The 13,927-nt window shown below is 44.0% G+C and overlaps 1 pseudogene; it reads right to left on the bottom strand.

Annotated features, from left to right (window-relative positions):
• Positions 1 to 564: 564 nt before the first annotated feature.
• The window catches only part of LOC124689156, a 68,698-nt pseudogene continuing 55,335 nt past the window's right edge, over positions 565 to 13,927 (bottom strand).

The following is a 13,927-nucleotide window of genomic DNA, read 5'->3' as shown; positions in this document are numbered from 1 at the left end:
CACCTACTATTATTTCTGTAACATACTTGTAGTTAACTACATCTTTTAAAAGTAAAGAAGGCCAGCTGTTGAAAGTAAGAAGACAAAAAAACATGTGGCTGGCTATATTTAATGAAAGGTAATGCCTCTACCTATTCACAATATTTATGTTTTTAGCTTCCTTTATTATCTGCTTTGCACTGGTAGTTGTTTTTCTCTATTGCCAGTGCACACACTAAGATGAAAATAATTAATGGAAAAATATAATTGTCCCATTTTAAGTTTAGGTTTAGTCTAAATATATATTATAATTTCAGTGGTGTATCCGTATTTTTTCACCAAATTTTTCATCTGTATACTGGCGCGGCGTGCCGCCGCGCCGATCTTTGCTAGTTTGTGTAATACCTGGTTGGTTTCCCCACCAGATTTCGTTGTTGAACTCTTGGCATCTGAGTGTGCCGATTGATTAATATAATCGCAGCAAGTTTATTCTCAAAAAAAAAAAAACTGAATGGGAAGGCAGCAAACTACAATGTTTGGTACGAAGGATCATCTATGCCTAGCGCAAGTGCACACCACTGACACTAAAAGAAACATACTGGTTCTATTTCACGAAAAACAAGTTGGTTTGCCACATCCAGGCTCAGTCAAAACTTAGGACCAAGAAGGATGATATCACTACAAAAGGAAGATTATAAGCTAAAAGTTCCAATATATGTCAAACAAATATAGAATAAGCACTTTGTACACGGAAACGCTAATCAACGGTCTTCGCTCCCAAGATCGGCAGCTGGATGCTACATCATCCAGCTCCGCTTATTCCACGTCCACTTCTTCGTCAACATCCTCGTACTGGGAAAGGGGCAACACAGCAGACTGTTCAGCAGCAAGAAATGCAAAATTTTAGGCAGGGAGAGACTTCAAATGAGCAATGTCATGCTATTCAAGTGATTAACAGATCCACAATTTCTTGGACCATGCAAATGTAGTTCACCTACCTGCCCATAAGCATTTTGGGCCACTGCTGGAGGTTGCGGGGGCATAAGAGGTGATCTACTTCTGTCGTCAATATCGTTTTCCAGCGCATCATCTAGCAATGCATCTATCTGTTCGTTTCTATCCTCCAGATCAACAGCCTCGTTAAGATCATACAAGGCACGAGCAGCCATGCCAGTTGAGGGCAAAGCATGCTTGACTGGAGATTCTTTCACCTGTAAGTTCACAAATATCTACTCAACAGGGTATTCGCTTGCAATATGAAGAGTGAACCATCAAGGAAAGCTATCAGGCTCGCTTGTTATTTAGAGGTTAAGCAAAGGTAAGAAAAATAAAGGCAGCAAGCACAATACATAATCCTAATATACTCCCTCCGTTCCTAGATATAAGGCCATATAGTTTCTGGCACGGAATTAAAGAACGCACATTTACGAAAAATTGCACCATGCTTGTCTAGGTTTAACACTAGGCAATTGACGTGAGCTAATAGAGGACATTGCATAAGATAAGGAAACCTACTCAAATCTTTAAAATATTGTCCATACAAGTGGGGCAATGCAGTACACCTTATAATATGGAATTTTTCTTAAAAAACTATATGGCTTCTATATAGGAACGGAGGGAGTAGAATACTGTACCTGGTCTGCAGAGACAACATTTCCGAGCTTATTCTTTTCATCTTCCCACAGTCTCTTCTTCAAATATATATAGATTTTGCTCCATCACTCCCCTTGCTTGCTTTATCATAATCTGTAGTTTCACCTTCTGACCTATATTTATCGGACCTAGAAATTGTATCTGAGTCTCGCTCTCTTCTTTTCTTAGCTGAGAAACAGGAAAAATGATTACATATTGGTATGCAGGTAATATAATAGGAAGATATTTTTGCAACAATGCACTGAATGTAATATTACTAGCATGAAACGAAACAAATTGCCCCTTCAGTGATTCTACATAAAAAGTCATCAAATCACGTGCTATTTGACTCTTAAGATTAACATAGAGGAAAGCTTTAGCTATTGACTAAATAGGATGGGTTGCTTAAACACAAGTTCAGATGCTAATGGAAAGAAAAAATGTACATCAGCACATAACACGATTCACACTGTATTCATAACATAAGTTCTCCATGAGTATATATAATCATCCCAATAAATGAAGCTACCTACCATCTTTTGCCTCATCACTAGTTGAGTATGGGATTGGTCTCTTTTTAGCTGCAGTAGCTTTTGGACTCCTTTCATAAGCATTTGGATCTTCATCAATATGGATGCTGGAAGCTTCTTCATTAGCACCACGCTTCAAAATATCTGAACGAAGCAAATCACCAAGCCTCTCAAAACGAGCTTGTGACCTGCACAAGTCCAATAGTCAATACTTAGTTAGCTACAAATTCTTATACTTATGGAAAGATAGAAAGGAGTGCTTGTAAGCGAAGTCAAGAATGTCTTTCGTTCTAAGATCTGACATGATGAGTGCGCACCTTTTCAACTCTTCCTGAGCTCTCAAAAAACGAACATGGGCTTTTATGAACTTCTTCATCTTTGATGTCATCCTACATGGGAATATAAATATCCATGAGGCAACTTTCTTCCTTCATATGAATATACTCATTGGGGGATTCAATTGGTGATGAGGAGTTGTTGGAGAGGGAAGCAAGAGCCATCAATCCATTGGAAGTTTAATCTTCTTCATCATCATCATCACCGGATGTGTATTATTCTTGAGTTGATAGCACAATAGATGTGTTCAAGGAGGACCTTGCCATGAAGCAATGTGCATTCTTGATGTGAGGGTTCTCATTGGGGGATTCAAATAGAGATGAAGAGGGAATATTGGTGGTGGAAATTGCGGCCACTTCCTTTGAGGTTTCTTCTTCTTCACTACTACTTTCAACTTCATCGGAAGAATACTCTTCCTTACTCATTAGCACAATCCTTGAAGGCCTCTTGTCCTTCTTACGCTTGTTGTAGAATTTCTTGTTGGGAGCCTTTGACTCTTTGCTCTTGATCTTGGGAATGAGCCTTCCACCGCGAGTTTCCCTATGCTCATAGGGGCATTAGGCGATGAAATGGTTCTTGTCACCACAATTGTAGCACGATCTTGTTTTTGGGCCCAAACTCTTGAACCCGCTTGAATTGTTCCTCTTGATGTTATCTTCCTTCGCCCCTTGGATGGATCAACCCAAAAGGTTTTTGCATGGAATGCCATGTGGTCGTTGTAGTGGTGTTCCAAATTATCCGGATAGGACATACTCCAAGATGTCCTATATGGTTCTTGAGGGTTCACTTCTTCCACGGTATTGACCGTCAAGGCAAGGTTGGTCCCTCTTGCACTAGTAGGAAAAGCCTCATCAGTGGCGCACCAAAAATGGATTCTGTGGCGCATGGGAGGTGCGCCACAGAAACGTCGCCACAAAAATAAGGTTTCTGTGGCGCACCTGCCCATGCGCCGCAGAATTAAGGTTTCTGTGGCGCACTTGTTCTTAGGTGCGCCACAGAAAAGCGTGCGCCACAGAATTGCTTCTTAGTGCGCCACAGAATTTGCTTGTATTATACACGATTTTGTGCTGCCTGCTATACATATGCAGTTTATACACAGCAATACAGATACACAATACAGATACACAGGTTATATACAGCAACATTCAGATATAATATAAATATCATGTACATTGCACAGATATAACATAGACATCATCATCACATTACTTAGAGCCCGATCGAGATACATATATAGTGGCAAGTGTCAAATGTTTTGCATACAACTCTTAATTCATACAAAATTCACAATTTCGAGATACAAAGTAGTCTTCATCCGATTCCTCCTTTGCTCCGTCATCTCTACCCACCAGGCTCGCTTGCATCGGGGTCCTTCATCCAGCTTCCTACTATGATGAAAATGGAAGAAAGTGAGACCAACAAGTCCGATGCACAAGAGAAATGGAATAAATGCCTCATACATTGTTGGTCAACACAAATATTAACATTCAGGGACGGTGTAAGTGAGACCAAGTCCGATGCACAAGAGATTGATATTTGTGCTATCTTACCAGTGCTCACTTACGCCGCCCCCGAGTGTACGGTGACCAAACATTTTAATCATCGGCATTTTGAAAATGTCAAAGCAAATGGAATGACAAAATGGAATAAGTGCCTCATACATTGTTGGTCAACACAAATATTAACATTTAGGGATGGCGTAAGTGAGACCAAGTCCGATGCACAAGAGATTGATATTTGTGCTATCTTACCAGGCTCACTTACGCCACCCCCAAGTGTACGGTGACCAACATTTTAATCATCGGCATTTTGAAAATACCAAAGCAAATGGAATGACAAGGGCCTCATACTTTGTTGGTCGAAACAAATATTAACATTCCGGGACGGAGTTAGCGAGCTAGGTAGGATGCACAAGAGATTGATATTTGTGCAATCACACGAGGCTCACTAACACCGCCCCGAGTGTACGGTGACCAAGCATTTTAATCATCGGCATTTTGAAAATCTCAAAGCAAATGGAATGACAAAATGGAATAAGTGCCTCATACATTGTTGGTCAACACAAATATTAACATTTAGGGATGGTGTAAGCGAGGCCAGGTAGGATGCACAAGAGATTGATATTTGTGCTATCTTACCAGGCTCACTTACGCCACCCCCGAGTGTACGGTGACCAAACATTTTAATCATCGGCATTTTGAAAATCTCAAAGCAAATGGAATGACAAAATAGAATATGTGCCTCATACATTGTTGGTCAACACAAATACTTTGCGTAAGGGCCCCCTTTCCCCGGTCGGCGTTCAGTCAACGGGTGCTTGACGACACAACAACGCCGATCTCGCATCTCCGGCGCAGAACCACGCCGGCCCTCGCTGTCCAGATGAACGAGTCCTTGATGCAAAGACCGTGCCGGCCTGCCCAAGCATTATGCCGGGCCGTGTTGCCGCGCTTCCAAGCCGTGGTGTCTCCGCTGCCGAACCATGTCGATCGTTGAATCGGAAACCTGACATCTGTCCAAGATTGAATTGCGACACATCATCGGCTTCCTTATTCCAACGATTAGTCTATTCATTCACCGGGCAAGAAGGCGAAGAGTGCAGGGCGCATGATCGACACGGCCCGAAGCGCGACAACAGGGGTCGGCATGATGCTAGGGAGGCCGGCACCGTCTTGGCATTAAGGACTCGTTCACGCATCGGACGGCGAGAGAAGAAAAGTGGTGCTGCGCCGGAGAGGCATGTCGGCGTTGTTGTCTCATCAAGGACTCGTTCACGGAACGGCGGCCAGGGAAAGGGGGGCTCGTCTACAAAGTATATTGCGGCGTATAGGTGACCAAACATTCTAATCATCGGCACTAAAATGGAAGAAAGGCCAATGCAATTAAGAAGTAGCTAGTATGAACTAAATGGAATGCCTCATACTTTGTTGGTCGAAACAAATATGAACATCCCGGGATGGCGTTAGTGAGGCCAGGTAGGATGCACAAGAGATTGATATTTGTGCCATCACACCAGGCTCACTAGCGACACCCCGGAGTGTACAGCTTGACCGAACATTCTAATCATCGGCACTAAAATGGAAGAAAGAGCCAAGTGGTATCAACTAAATGGAATGCCTCATACTTTGTTGGTCGAAACAAATATTAACATCCAGGGATGGAGTAAGTGAGGCCAGGTAGGATGCACAAGATATTGATATTTGTGCCATCACACCAAGCCTCACTTGCTCCACCCCCGAGTGTACGAGTGATCGACCAACCATCTAATCATCGACAAGTAAATCACTTGGGGTAATGTTAAAATGTTTGTCTCCATATTTGGGAGACATTTTTAATATTGGAGTCTAGCTAATGGAAATCAAGAACTAGTCTTGATCTCCAAATGGTGATTAGAGGGAATTTATTCATCTTAAGCAACATTAGGGACAAATGGGATCATGCAAGGGACTTGGGTCATTTGGATCATAAGGCATCAATTAAGGAGGCAACCAGGGACAAAGGGAAACATTTGATGATCCATTATCATAGGCAACAAAGCAAGCAACTTTTTCCCCTCTAATCTAGCTAGAGTCCTTAAAAGAAATCCATCATAAGCATGGTCAAATACACATATATATAGCATGGGGTAGATGCTCCAAAGGGATTATATATTCATCACTTGGTAATTTGGAGAGCAAACAAGCAAGTAGCTATATCACTCAATCCAATAATATAGTAATTTGGATCATAAGGCATCAATTAAGGAGGCAACCAGGGGACAAAGGGAAACATTTTATGATCCATTATCATAGGCAACAAAGCAAAGCAACTTTTTCCCCTCTAATCTAGCTAGAGTCCTTAAAAGAAATCCATCATAAGCATGGTCAAATACACATATATAGCATGGGGCAGCATGCTCCAAAGGGATTATATATTCATCACTTGGTAATTTGGAGAGCAAACAAGCAAGTAGCCATATCACTCAATCCAATAATATAGTAATTTGGATCATAAGGCATCAATTAAGGAGGCAACCAGGGGACAAAGGGAAACATTTTATGATCCATTATCATAGGCAACAAAGCAAGCAACTTTTTCCCCTCTAATCTAGCTAGAGTCCTTAAAAGAAATCCATCATAAGCATGGTCAAATACACATATATAGCATGGGGCAGATGCTCCAAAGGGATTATATATTCATCACTTGGTAATTTGGAGAGCAAACAAGCAAGTAGCCATATCACTCAATCCAATAATATAGTAATTTGGATCATAAGGCATCAATTAAGGCCTAACAGAGCATGCAAAACATTTGAAGATCATTGGGGTAATGTTAAAATGTTTGTCTCCATATTTGGGAGACATTTTTAATATTGGAGTCAACCCAAGTCCCAAGCCAGGCTACACACACACACAGCCAAACAGCTCACTAGTGCAAGTGTGCATGCCCAACAAGACACACAAGCCGTTGAGTCACCACATGCTTGCCATGCCAAAATGGGTAGAATACCCAAGCTTGTATCATCATCCGGCTACTAAGCCATTTGGTGGAAGCAAACTCGAAGATCAGCCGAAGGAAATCACCAAGGGAACATTGGTATGTCAGCATGGTGACACTAGCAGAGAAATCCAACATGGATTAATCCCTAACTAGCCATCCAAACTCACCTAGCACCACACAGCCTAGTTATACCATCGAATATAGACATTTAAATGTCTATTTTGTTTTCAACAAAGAAAAGCTACTGGTAATCTAGTCATGGATCAACCAGATAGCATGAGAGAGTCACAACAACAGCCACAGTAAAGGGGAGCCACCCTTGGACAACATAAAGGCTGTCAGGGCTACCTCAAACCCATAGGAACATTCACTAAGCCACTGCATCATAACCCAATAGGGCTCAGGCATGAGCTAGGGTACCCAATCAATGATTGGCAACCCTCTAGCTACATCCAGTCCATCCATGAGATCATTATCGCTCAACAGCTCATCTCATTTATCTAATCAATCAAGTTAAACTAACCAGATAAATGAAATGCATAATTAACAAAGCACTGTACTATTGCAAATGATCCAGAGGACATTTAAATCCGACAAAGTAATTTGGAGAGCAAACAAGCAAGTAGCCATATCACTTGGTAATTTGGAGAGCAAACAAGCAAGTAGCCATATCACTCAATCCGACAAAGTAATTTCTGTCGAGCACTTTGTGCCCGCACGGGAGAGGAAGAGGGAGGGGAGGGGAGAGGTGGAGCTCACCGACGATGCTGTTGGAGGAGCGGCCGGGTAGAGGAAGAGGGAGGGGCCGGGTAGGGGTGGACGAGGAGGTCGACGATGATGGCCCCTCCTCCTCCATGCGGCGGCCGCCCCTCCTCCTCCACGCCGCAGCGGCTTGTGCTGCTGGTGGCGGGGATGGGTGGAGCGTGGCGGCATGCGGCCCTCGCGGAGGAAGGAGGCGGCGGTGGTGACGACGACAGCCACGCTCACCATGGAAGGCAGCCGGCGCGCGAGGGAGAGGAAGAGGGGTGGACGAGGAAGTACGGGCGGCGGCGCGCGAGGGAGAGGAAGAGGGGTGGAGGAGGAAGAAGTACGGGCGGGGGGGAGGGGGTACGGGTGGTTATAGAAGGCGCTATTTCTGTGGCGCACCAGCACAAGTGCGCCACTGTAATCAACTACTTCTGTGGCGCACAAGCACAAGTGCGCCACAGAATCAACTACTTCTGTGGCGCACCGCAGCGGGTGCGCCACAGAAACACTTATTTCTGTGGCGCAGCAAGCCATGTGCGCCACAGAAATACCTAAACCTAATTATTGGTGGTGGCAGGATGTGGGCCCCACATAATTTCTGTGGCGCATGGCACGGTAGTGCGCCACAAAAATAGCTTATATTTGTGGCGCATTCTTCCTCGTGCGCCACAAAAAATCTTTCTGTGGCGCATTTATTTTGGTGCGCCACAGAACTAAGCTTTGCCTATAAGGGTTTTCCTACTAGTGTTGACATCCCAATGGCACAATTGTGAGAATCTTGAGAGTTTTTTTCGAGCACCTTGAGAGCTTGCAACTCGTGCACCACTTGTTGTGAGGTGAGAGAAGGAAAGCTTTCTCTCCCAACTAGAGTCTTGACATCAATGGGTTCGAACGGCATCATGCAATCAATATACTTGTCCTTGATCCAAAAATCATCAATATGTTTGGCACCCACATTCCAAAAAGCATCGGCAACGGTGATGAGTCTTCTATACATGACTTGATGATCTTCATCCGGTAGCCTCATGAATCCTTCGGCTTGATTCCGAAGAGCACTATACTTGTTTCTCTTCATGCTTTCACTTCCCATGAAGCTAGAGGCCAAGCCTTCCCAAGCATCCTTGACGGTGTCGAAGTTCCAAACAAGAGCCAAATCCTTTGTCCCCACACTAGTTTGAATCATGTGCAAGGCAATGGAGTTGAGTTGGTTGTCAACCTCTTCTCTTCTAGTCAACTTGTTGGGGTTGTAAGGCTTGTACCCTTCCAAGATGATTCTCCATAGCTCATTGGAGGCACTGCAAACATGAGAGCGAAACTCAAATTGCCAAGTAGCAAAATCTTGATCATTAAACTTGGGTGGGTCGCCTCTAGTGTTTATATGAGGGTGGGGAACCGGAATGTCGGGAGAGCGGAAAGGTGGAGCCACGTTATTGTAGCTCACACCCCCACTAGTTTCTCTAGGAGAAGTAATGGGGATTTTAGTATTGTCTAAGTGATCACTCTCCAAGGGTGTGGTAGAAGAAGGTGAGCCCGAAGCATCTTCCTTTTCTAACTCACTCTTGTCCCCTTCCTCTATGGCGGGGATGATGGAGGGAGCCCACAGCAAAAGCTCGGAAATCATTTTCCTCATGCTTTCTATTTGAGCTTCCATGGAGGATCTCAAAGATGTTTCCATCAACTTGAGATCATCCATGGAAACCGGTTTTGCGGCCCCTTCCGTACCTTCATCGTTCGGCATACTCTTAGGAGGTTAAGCCCGAAATAAGAGCCAAGGCTCTGATACCAATTGAAATGATCGTATGTCGCACCTAGAGGGGGGGTGAATAGGTGCTAACCAATTTTTAGTTCTTTTTCAATTTAGGCTTGACACAAAGGTAAACTCTCTAGATATGCAACTATGTGAATTTACCTATATGACAAGGTTAACAACTAAGCAAGATATAGCTACGCAATATATAGAGTAGATAATTGGATAGAGGTAACCGAGAGTGGAGCACACGGAGACACGAAGTTGATTCCCGTAGTTCCCTTTCTTTGCAAGAAGGTACGTCTACGTTTGGAGGAGTGTGGTCGCTACGAAAGCTAGACCAACGCTACGAAGGCTTCACTCAGGTCTCCTATGAGCACCGCCACGAAGGCCTAGCCCACTTCCACTAAGGTATTTCCTCGAGGCGGAAACCGGGCCTTTACAAGGTTCTTGGGGCACACATCCACAACCAAATTGGAGGCTCCCAAATCTGTAACAACACCACAATCAACAAGAATACATCAACCACAAACAACTAGGGATCCAAAGAGGAACACTAGCAAGGGGGCCCTCAATAAAATGAGGGGGAAATTCAAATCGCTTTGGTGAAGATGTAGATCGGGGTCTTCTCCTTCGATTCTCCAAAGCACAAGGGATTTGGGTGGTTGAGGGAGGAGATCTGACGATTTTGGTGTTCTTGGTGGCTCAGCAATGGTGGAGGAAGACTTGAGGGTTTGAGCAACCTTCCAAGGTAGGGGAAGGGTCCTTTTTATACCCCACCAACTTTTCTGCCTGTTGGAGGTCATTTGGTGGCAGTGCCGGCACCTTCAGAATCAGCCTCAGTTCATCGACAGAGTTGGCCGGCAGTGCCGGAGATGAACCGCCGGCAGTGCCGGGGTGCACCCACCAGCAGTGCAGGGGTGCACCCACCGGCAGTGCCGGGGTGAACCCACCGGTAGTGCCGGCCCAAATCCATCGGCAGTGCCGACCACAGGAAAAGCTCCAGCTCCACACTTTTCTCGTTTTTGAGTGGATCGGGATTATCGGATGTGGTACTTTTCTTTATCTGTCACTCACTTAGCACACAGTTAGAATGTCATCGGTGTTGTTAACAAACACGCAAAACCCGAGAGATCATGAAATGCTCTTTCAGAGAGGCAACAATAAAATGGTTATTATCTTATTCCATATGTATGATAGATTTTTATTTCTCATGCTAGAATTGTATTAACCGGAAACATTAATACATATATGTCGTCTAATAAATAAACAAGAGTTCTTAGTAAAGCCTCTTGTTTAATTAGCTCGTTGATTAACCGCTAATCAAGATTTCTGATCATAAACATATATTGTTAATACCAGGATCACTTAGGAGAATTATGTGATGACCACACCTAAGTAAGTATATGAATACGATCAAGTCATTAAGGTTATATTGTTGTATCAAACATATACAAAGTATTCCTAATCCTTAGACCATGAGATCATAACAATCACTAACATCGGAGGAGTGCTTTAATGACATCAAACGTCACACCATAACAGGGTGACTATAAAGGTGGCGTTGTGTACTCTGACAATATTAGATGAGGCTCATTGGTCAAGAGGGGGATTTGCCCATCTAGATGACAGAGAGATATACTCTAGGTCCTCTCGGTGATATCACATCGATAACGCTTGCAAGAACGTGAGTAGGTCGCAATGATGTCATATCAAGAAACGGGTAAAGAGTACTTGGCATGTAAAGAGATCGAACTAGGTATGGACGAATGGCTGATACCGACGAACGGATCTCGGACAAGAAAAGTATCGTGAGACAAAAGGAATTGGTTATGATGTTTATGGTTCACAGGATCACAAGATTTATCGTTGAATGTGTGGGAGTTATTACGAATCTCCAGATCCCGATGTTGACTATTGACTCGAGAGGTGTCCCGATCATGTCTACATTATTCATGAACTGTATGATGACACACTTACGGTTTGTCGACCCTTTTGAGACGATACGGGATATTGAAGAATATTTTGGAAAGCACCAGAACTTTTTCAGGAAGCACCGGAATTGTTTTGGGGGGATATCGGAATAGTCTAAGGGAATATGTGATAATGTTTCTTAATTAATGGAATTGACAACTATTAAAATAAAATAATTAAATGTTTTTATTCATTCGAGGGGCAACCCTTTGGGTTTTTGAGTGGAAGGTCCACCCACTGAAAGAGAGCATGAGTGGAAGGTCCACTCATAAGTGGAAGGTCCATTAATTGAAAGTGGAAGAGGTGGGGGCACCCCTTGGGGGCTGCTGCACCCCCTCTATATATAGAGGGGTCGGGGCTCCCTCTCCACACACTACACCCCACTTGTCTCCCTCCTCCTGGGGCTCCACCTCTCGGGTTCCAGCTTGGTGAAGCCCTGCCCAATTATATTCTCCACCACCACCATGCCGTCATGCCGCTCGAGATTTCGGTATATCTTCTACTTCCGCTTCCCTACTGGATCGAGGGAACGGAAATCTTCGTCGAGTTTTACATGTGAGCGAGTGCGGAAGCGTTGCCGGTTTGCAGCGCTCATCTTCGCAGTCATGAAATCAGCAAGTGTATGTTTACACCATCTACGAGATTTGATCTCGTTAACACTTTCATTCTTCGAGAGTGAGTTCTTCTAAAATGCACATGTAGCCGGTGTTCTCGAAAATGAAGATGCTCATGCCATGCATCAAGAGTGCGAGAGTGGCATGATCGTGTAGTTTATTCCTCGATGACGGCAGCGTTGGAACCGGAATTGATGGCACTCGATAAGCGGCAGCAGCTCCAGCGTTTGTCGCCACCGGGGTATTTTTTTAAATCCTAAACCATGTCTTTGGCAAGTATCTATGTCATACATTCAGCAAGGAAGGTGTATTTTTTAAGGGATTTCTATTTTCGTGCCCTCGGTTCCTTAGTTGTGCTCAGTTTTCCCCAGCTCCTTAGTTTTTCCTCAGTTTTCCCCAAGACCTTGTCTGAAACCATCACAGATGCTGTAACGGCCGGTTGCCCGACGGTTGACCGTTATCTTCTGACTAGTGGGGCCACGTAGAGCCCGCAACGACACGTCAGACCATCCATCTTTGTTTGACCGTAAGCATCGCTGTATCCCTGACCAAAACGCGCACGAGTGGGGCTTCGGTATATCGAATGACAAGTGGGCCATGGCGCTGATACATCGATGGCACGGAGTAGGTGGCCTGCGGGATGCCGAGATGAGATCGACGTCCACAAAGAACTGCATGAGGCGAGACCAGACGCATTAGATAGATATGAACTAGACGCGTTTAACCATGCAAAGAAGAGAAGAAATGGTCGACGACATCGACGACTACCTCAAAACTTTGACTCGACCGTGTCCGACACGAACGCGAGCAATGTAGAGAAAACTAGTGTCTCTCCTTTCCGGCGTGTATAGATGGGTGCTAGAAGAGTGTGGTGGCGAAGGGAAAGACCTCGCGGTGGTCCGTGGGCGTCCAAGCATAGCGGGGCGGCGTGACCGTGCCCACATCGGCGTGGATGCATGTTCGGCATTGGCATCAACATGTACGTTCGGCATTGGCCTCGGCGGTATCTCTGGTGTGTCAGTGATCGAATGAGGGGACGGGATTGAGGGTGCATCCCGATGGTGACCTAGCAGTGGCGGCGAGCATAGCCGTTCTGACCATGCCGATATCGGCATCGGCAAAGTTTGGAGGCTGTGGTGCTCGAATCAAAGAGGGATTTGTTTCTTGTACGCTAAAAGTGATTTGAAACAAGTTTCGTGTTGAAGGTTAGGTAACGAAAGTTTGTAACTAAGCCCAAAATTATACTAGCGCCATGGTGAGGTTCTTTTTGATAGAGATATACGGTTGGGCAAACTTTTTTGACACTTTTTAGATAGGGTTCCTTGTTGTTACACGTATGGCATAATGTATGGCAAATTTGGGGTCATTTGGAGATGTTCGAAAAAATCACTTTGCTTAAACGCATGCCGTTTCGTCTCACTGAAACCAGCTTTTCTAACAAGGTGATTTATTCTACCTTCTCTAAATGACTTCAAATTTCATACAGCTGATCTTCTATACATAGATAGATATATTGTTTCGTTTTTATATTTTTCGAACTTTTTATTTCCCTTTATAATAACCAATTGATTTTCAGGTCAAAACCTCGAAAAACAACATCATGGATGGCACCATTTTCGCCATAAATTTAAAATTTTGTGAAACTTTCCCTTTTAGATATTCCTTGTTGTTATAGATATGGCATAATGTATGCCAAATTTGGTTAGGTCTCACTGAAACCAGCTTTTGTAACAAGTTAGGTTTTTTCGACCTTCTCAAAAGGGATTTTTTTCTACCTTCTCTAAATGACCTCAAAAATCATACAGATAATCTTCTATACAAAGATAGGTAGATTGTTTCGTTTTTACATTTTTTTGAATTTTTATTTCCCTTTATAATACCCATTTGTT

Source organism: Lolium rigidum, chromosome 2 (assembly GCF_022539505.1).
Source record: "Lolium rigidum isolate FL_2022 chromosome 2, APGP_CSIRO_Lrig_0.1, whole genome shotgun sequence".
Classification (NCBI taxonomy): domain Eukaryota; kingdom Viridiplantae; phylum Streptophyta; class Magnoliopsida; order Poales; family Poaceae; genus Lolium; species Lolium rigidum.
Note: the sequence above shows the minus strand (reverse complement) of the source record. Positions and strands in the feature narration are given on the sequence as shown.